The following is a 6,425-nucleotide window of genomic DNA, read 5'->3' on the forward strand; positions in this document are numbered from 1 at the left end:
GGATATACCAGCTTTTGTTTATCCATTTACCTGTTGGACTTTTGAGTTCTTTCCAGTTTTTGGCCGTTATAAGTAAAGCTGCTATGACTATTGTGTAAAGTCTTTCTATGAACATATGTATTTAATTCTCTTGCATTATAAGAGTGAATGTTTAACTCTAGGAGAAACTGTCAAATAAATTTGCAAAGTGGTTGTACCATTTTACATCACCAGCAGCAACATGCGAGAGTCATATATCCTGGTCAACACATTTTAGCCATTCTAGTGAATATGCTGTGGTATCCCATTGCAGCTTCATTTGCATTCCATGATGTCAAACACTTTTCCATGTGCTTACTTGTACATCTTTTTCTATGAAGTGTCTGTTAGAATCTTGTGACCATGCTTAAATTGGTTTGTCCTTTTATTATTGAGCTGTAAGAGTTCTTTATATATTATAGATATAAGTTCTTTCTCACATGTATGTGTTGTGAATATTTTCTCCTCGTCAGTGACTTGCCTTTTTCATTTTCTTCGTGGTATGTTGTTTCAGTTGCATTTGGCACTTGAAAATGATTTTTGTCATGTTCTGTGGTAACATTTCATGTGGTTTTAGCATATTTTAAAATATTTATCATCAATATCTTTTTCTGAATAGTGAAGAAAATCAAGTGCCGTGAAACATTCCTTTACACATCATTTAATTCTTAAGATCTCACGGGGGTTATCCTGAAGTTAAAAACATAATATTGTGGTACTGAAGTGAAAGATTCAGGTATCAAATTATTGAACATATCTCTAACCTATATAGCACCTATTATTTCAAGCAATGGAATATATCTCCCTGTAGACTAGCTGCCTTAAGGTACAGTCACCATACTGTATTTCAAAGTTATCTGAAATAATGCATTCTCACGCATGTTCACATTATGTGTTAGCCTCATTTTTTTCTTTTTAATTTTTATAAATCAAATATATAAAATTTACATGGTTCTAAAGTAAAAATTCTATTAAGAATATTCTTATTTTTAAGACTCTTAAGACTCTCTTAAGAGTCTTATTCTCATCTCCAATATCATATATCACTATTTAGATATATGAATAATCTTATTTTTCCTTTTTATAACAAAAGATACCATTCTACTTTTTTCTGTTCTTGTGTATCTTATGTTTTATTCAAATAAATGCCCTTTCAATGAGTAAAGATTAGAACAATTACTTTGGAAAAAATAATATAGCATTTGGGCAACTTCTGGAATTCAATATTCATAAATTTTGCTGAATAACACAGTTTTGATAATTATTACAGATTCACTTTATCCTAAAATAACTGATTCTAAAGAGACAGTAAATTCTTACGTCACAAAAGGACACATGCAATGTAATCATAAAGGTAAATAATAATGACAGGTAACATTTTTGAGTGTTTACATACCACCCAGCATTCTAAATAGTTTATGTGCATTATCACTTTGAATGCTTACAATCACACCATGATGTGAATGCTATGATTAGACCCATTTTTCAGCTAAGTAATGAGAGGTTTAGTTACTTGCTCAGGGTCACAGAGTTGACCAGAATCTGAAGTCTCAACCTGTAATTATAGTGCTTCATGATCAATGCTAAGATACAGAAAAAATAAATATATTTTAAAATATATGTGGTAGTAGATGAAATATATATGGAATAGATTGGTAGCAACAACCAAAAGATTCAGAATTAAAATAACATCTTATAATTTTAACTAGTTTAAACCATTTTAAACCACACTGACAGATATTTATTAAGTCAATATAAATAGCAACTAAATTGCACATAAATATTATACATGTATATTTTATGAAAGATCTACACTCTTTTTACTATAGATGAGTGTACATGTTCAACTAACCTTTTATACACACTCTCTAGCAAGTGCCAAACAAAACCAGATGTAAGAAAATTACATGAACAAAGTTTAAAGAAATAGAATTCTTAAATAATATACACAATAAAAGATAGAACCCAGCTGTATGCTGTTGCAAAAGAAATGAGCACACAAGAATACATTTTTTCTACTCTATTTTATTATTATTATTAACCCTGTAAAATGAGATTCAGAACTCCACCTTAATATTTATTTTCTTGCTAGAATTGTACCAGATGGAAGAATTTTATATAACTGAAAACAGTGATTGGTATGTCCTTCTGTTAAGAGTATTATCATGAATATAATTCTACTTTCTTTTGTATCTCAACAAATATTATTTTTTTTTCTTTTTATGTCATGCCACATAACCCTTTTTCTATTGTTATTATGTCATACTATGTAACCCTTTCAAAATACCCCTTTCATATATTTTGCACATGTCTTTTCAAAACCAGGCCACCTATGAGTCATATGTCAACGCTGAATATCAAAAAAGATAACCCAAAATGTAGTCACATAACCTAACCAATCTGCCAAGCAAGAAACCAAGGATATAGTAAAATGGGAAAGGCCTGCTATTAGAATCTTAAATAAATATTTATGGAAAATAGTTTGGAGCAAGAAGTTTACAGAGGCTCAAAAGGAATGCTATAGCAGACATTAACCTTAACATCACTTAATTGTCCAAAGGAATATGAGGAGTTGAGCAGTCAGTGCATCAACTGAAGGGTGCAGAAAGTAGAAGTAGGGATGTACTTCATGAAGCAAAAATACATAATCACATATCAGAGGTTCCTTAAACTTCAGATGCAAAGGAACCTTTTCAAGTTCAACAGTGATGGAAGAATTGTTTGGCATGTGTCATCCCCAGGTACAAAAGATTCACATATGTGTTTGTAATTATGGGAAGCTGCAGATAGATTTATTAAAACTTTTAACCTAAATTTGCCCATCAATATTTTCCAACAGACAAGACTATACTACACTTAACATTAGCAAACATAAATGAGGAATTCATATAATACCAGTGATGACTGGTGTTCAGGTATTTAGACTTCATGATATAAATTAATTGACTACATTTTTGTTTTGTTTGTGTGTAGCTTGTCTTCTTTATCCTCACCTACTCCTTTGCTTAACATCATTTATTATAGCTTGTATCATTTTCTTCTTAAAAGCTATAGAGACTCACTAAAACAATGATGAGATGCAATAAATAAAGAATATATTAAACCCATCAATGTTACCACCTAAAGATAATTATTTTTAGTTAACAACCTGTTATATAGGCACATATATATATTCATATATATATGTGCATGTGTATATACATGTATATGAGTTGCTACTATAAGAAGGTATGTATGTATGTGTGTATGTATGTATGCATAGTCTTATTTCGAACAAGGAGATTATTCTGAATGCATTTTTGATCATTTAAAAATGAACAGCATAACATGCTCATATTCTCATGACAATAAATACAAATCAAAAGCTTTATTCTTTAATAGCTATTATAAACGATAATGTACAAATTATTCCTATTATTAAACATGTTCTCAGAATAATTACGTGAAATTAGAATTGCTAGATCAAGAGGTTTTTATGGCTTCTGCACACTTTTTTTTTTTTTTGCTTCTTGAAAGAATTTGCCCTCCATCTTATCCCCTCACTGAAGGTGTAGTAGGATAATCTTTCCTCTGCATCCATAATAACTTCTTAACAATTCTGCGAATACAATACCAATAAAATATTTTACTTTAACTTGTATTTTTATTATATCTTTTCAAGTATTTATTGACCTTGCTGTTCTTTTTTTGGTGTGTTTATTAGTGTCTTTCACTCAATTTTTTTTTTTTTAAGCTGGTCAGGAGTTAGAGTTTTATTATCAGTCTAGGCAAGACTAAAAATTCAAAGCAAATTCAATTTTGCTTAAGGGAACATTGTAAAGTAACAATCATTCATATTACATGCCTCACGTGATCCATTTCAAACCATAGAGAATTACACCTTTATGTGTCACTGTTCCAAGAGACAAACAAATGTAAACAGCTAAAACGTTTTAAAAATGCACCAATCTTATAAGTCTCCAACAAAACTTGAATTTTCTGTACATACACCTGTCAAATGAAGTTATTTCCTGTACATCATTCCTCTTGCAAAGTGGTCTTCTGTTCCCTTTCATTTGATAGGAGACTTAGAGAAAGATCGGGACAGCTTGTGATTTCTTTCCAGGGACAGTGATCTCTCTCTTCTCCTATCTCTAGAAAGGGACCTGCTCCGGCTGCGGGAGAAGCTTCTTCGTCTTGGAGATCTGTGGCGAGGTGGAGGACTCCTTCTCTGATAATCATCTCACGGGTGACGACCCCAAGAAGGAGGCAGCCACGATTTTGACTTCTCTTTTCCCCATTTGACAGGTCCACTCTTATTCGGCAGCCACATAGTGTTCTCCCGTCTAGCTCTCGGACAGCATCGGCTGCAACTTGGGGATCTTCAAATTCAACAAAAGTGAGGTCAGGAGGGTTTCTAGCAACCCACACACTTCGGAGTGGTCCATAATAGCCTACAGCTCATTCCAATTCAGTCTTGTTACCATTGTTTCCAAGATTACCTACATAAACTTTACATTCCAATGGACAGGAATCACGATGCATTTCGAGATCTCCGGTTAGAAACGCAGAGGCTCAAATCCACACACCCTTGGCTGGGTCTTCCCGGTCCCCTCCCGCGTGGCACCCGCAGATGCTCTTGCACACCCGTCGTCCACGAAATGGCCTGGCAGGCAGATTCTTAACCACTGAGCCACCAGGGAAGCCCACTGTGATGTTTAGGAAGAGACTCCTCTCCTTTTAGAAGCACTTCTGTGGATATTTCAGTAATATATCTGGGATCTGTTTATCTTTTCATCTTCATCTTTCTCATCAGAAACTTGTGGTTTTACTCTTTCAGGTTCTTTTCCTTCTGGTGTCCGTTTGCTAGCTAGATCTTTGGGTGCACTTCTGTGCCTCTTTTCAACTTCGTCTTCTCCTTCATTCGTTTCAGCCTGAGCTCCTCCGGGCCTCGCATCTCTGTCTGGCTCCTCCTTAGATTTCTGTTCAGGTGTTAGTCCTTCGGTTTGACTTCTGAGTCTCTTTTCTTCCTGGAGGTGACCAGGCTTTACTTTATCATCTCTTTCTTCTTCTTCCACGTGTGTTCCTGGTCTTACTCTTCCCGATTCTTCTGCAGGGAGCTGTCCAGCAACTCGCTCTCTGGATGTAACTCTACGTCTCTTTTCCTCCTGGTCTTTTCGTCTTCATCGACAGAATCATCTGATTTTGCTTTTTCAGGGTCTTCCTCAGGTTTCCGTTTGGCAGGGCCCCTTGTGAAATGAGCTGTGATGGTGGTCTGCCTGGTAGTTTGCCTTGTAATCCTGGGGCTACATGAGATTTCAGCTGATTTTGTTTCTCCATCGGACTTGCTTCTCCTGGGCAGGCAAAGTTTGGAAACAGGTCTGGGGGACTAGTTTTTCTCTGCTATTTCCACTCTGCAGTCCTCACCACTTGTCTGGCTCCCGTTTTCTAGACATCCATTCACTTCCCGACTGAAAGCATGAGCTCCGTTCTCAAGGACAAGTATTTATTTAAACGGGATTTGACTTTAGCTCGGTAGCCCTCCTCTGATAATTCTTCCTTATGTAATTTGGTTTCCAAGTCACATAACTGATTATTTCTGTCTGCAGAAATTCAGGCAAGAGATTCCATTTCTCCTTCACGCATTCCTTTTCTGTTAAACTATCTCTTTCCAAATCTTTGAGCCGGATGGTCGCGATGATTTCGTGAGCAGCATCGTGGGGTTTGCCGTAGACCGGCAGCGGCCACGGGTAGACGGCGGACTCGGCACCCATGGGCGACTTGAGCCTCAGCTCCAGCTTCTCCGCCATGTCTGGGCGCGCGGCCGCCACACCATGCCAGTCGGGTGGTGGGCGGAGGGGCGGGGCCTTTCACTCAATTTTAACCTGGAATATTTGTCATTTTTTTGGTTTTGCTTTGTGAGCGTTTTCAGAGACAGAAATTTATTGTTTACAATGAATTAAGCAAATGATTTTTCTAGTTAATTGTTTTGATTTTATACTGTTGTGATTTTTTTGCACACAACCAATGTTAATTTTTATGTAGTTAAAACAATTAGTGTTTTCCTTAATGGTTTCTACTTGTCTACTTACGCAGTTATTCTTAAAAAGGCCATATATATATAATATTAATTTTGCTCAATCATAAATACTCTCTTCAATCATCTGGCTTAAGTTCAACTAAATTTTTCCATACACAATGTTGTCATTCTTTTAACTGTTTACTTACTCCTAATATGTACAATCTTGCTGGATATTGAACATCACATTATTATAGTTTTTATTGAAACTATTTATTTATTGAACACTTACACTGAACCAGGTTCAAAATTGCTCTAAATTCAATTAAAAATCTCCATAAACTATGAAGTATGCAGTAAAATTCCATTTCACAAATAAGGCAGCAAGAATCAGATTAAATAATTTAAA

The 6,425-nt window shown here is 35.3% G+C and overlaps 2 pseudogenes; both read right to left on the minus strand.

The window, feature by feature from the left end:
• Positions 1–4,069: 4,069 nt before the first annotated feature.
• LOC132496449 (serine/arginine-rich splicing factor 3-like) lies at positions 4,070–4,604 on the minus strand (annotated as a pseudogene).
• A 156-nt stretch (positions 4,605–4,760) lies between these two features.
• On the minus strand, positions 4,761–5,807 carry LOC132496450 (DNA (cytosine-5)-methyltransferase 1-like; annotated as a pseudogene).
• Between the last annotated feature and the right edge of the window lie 618 nt (positions 5,808–6,425).

Source organism: Mesoplodon densirostris, chromosome 9 (genome assembly GCF_025265405.1).
Source record: "Mesoplodon densirostris isolate mMesDen1 chromosome 9, mMesDen1 primary haplotype, whole genome shotgun sequence".
Classification (NCBI taxonomy): Eukaryota; Metazoa; Chordata; class Mammalia; order Artiodactyla; family Ziphiidae; genus Mesoplodon; species Mesoplodon densirostris.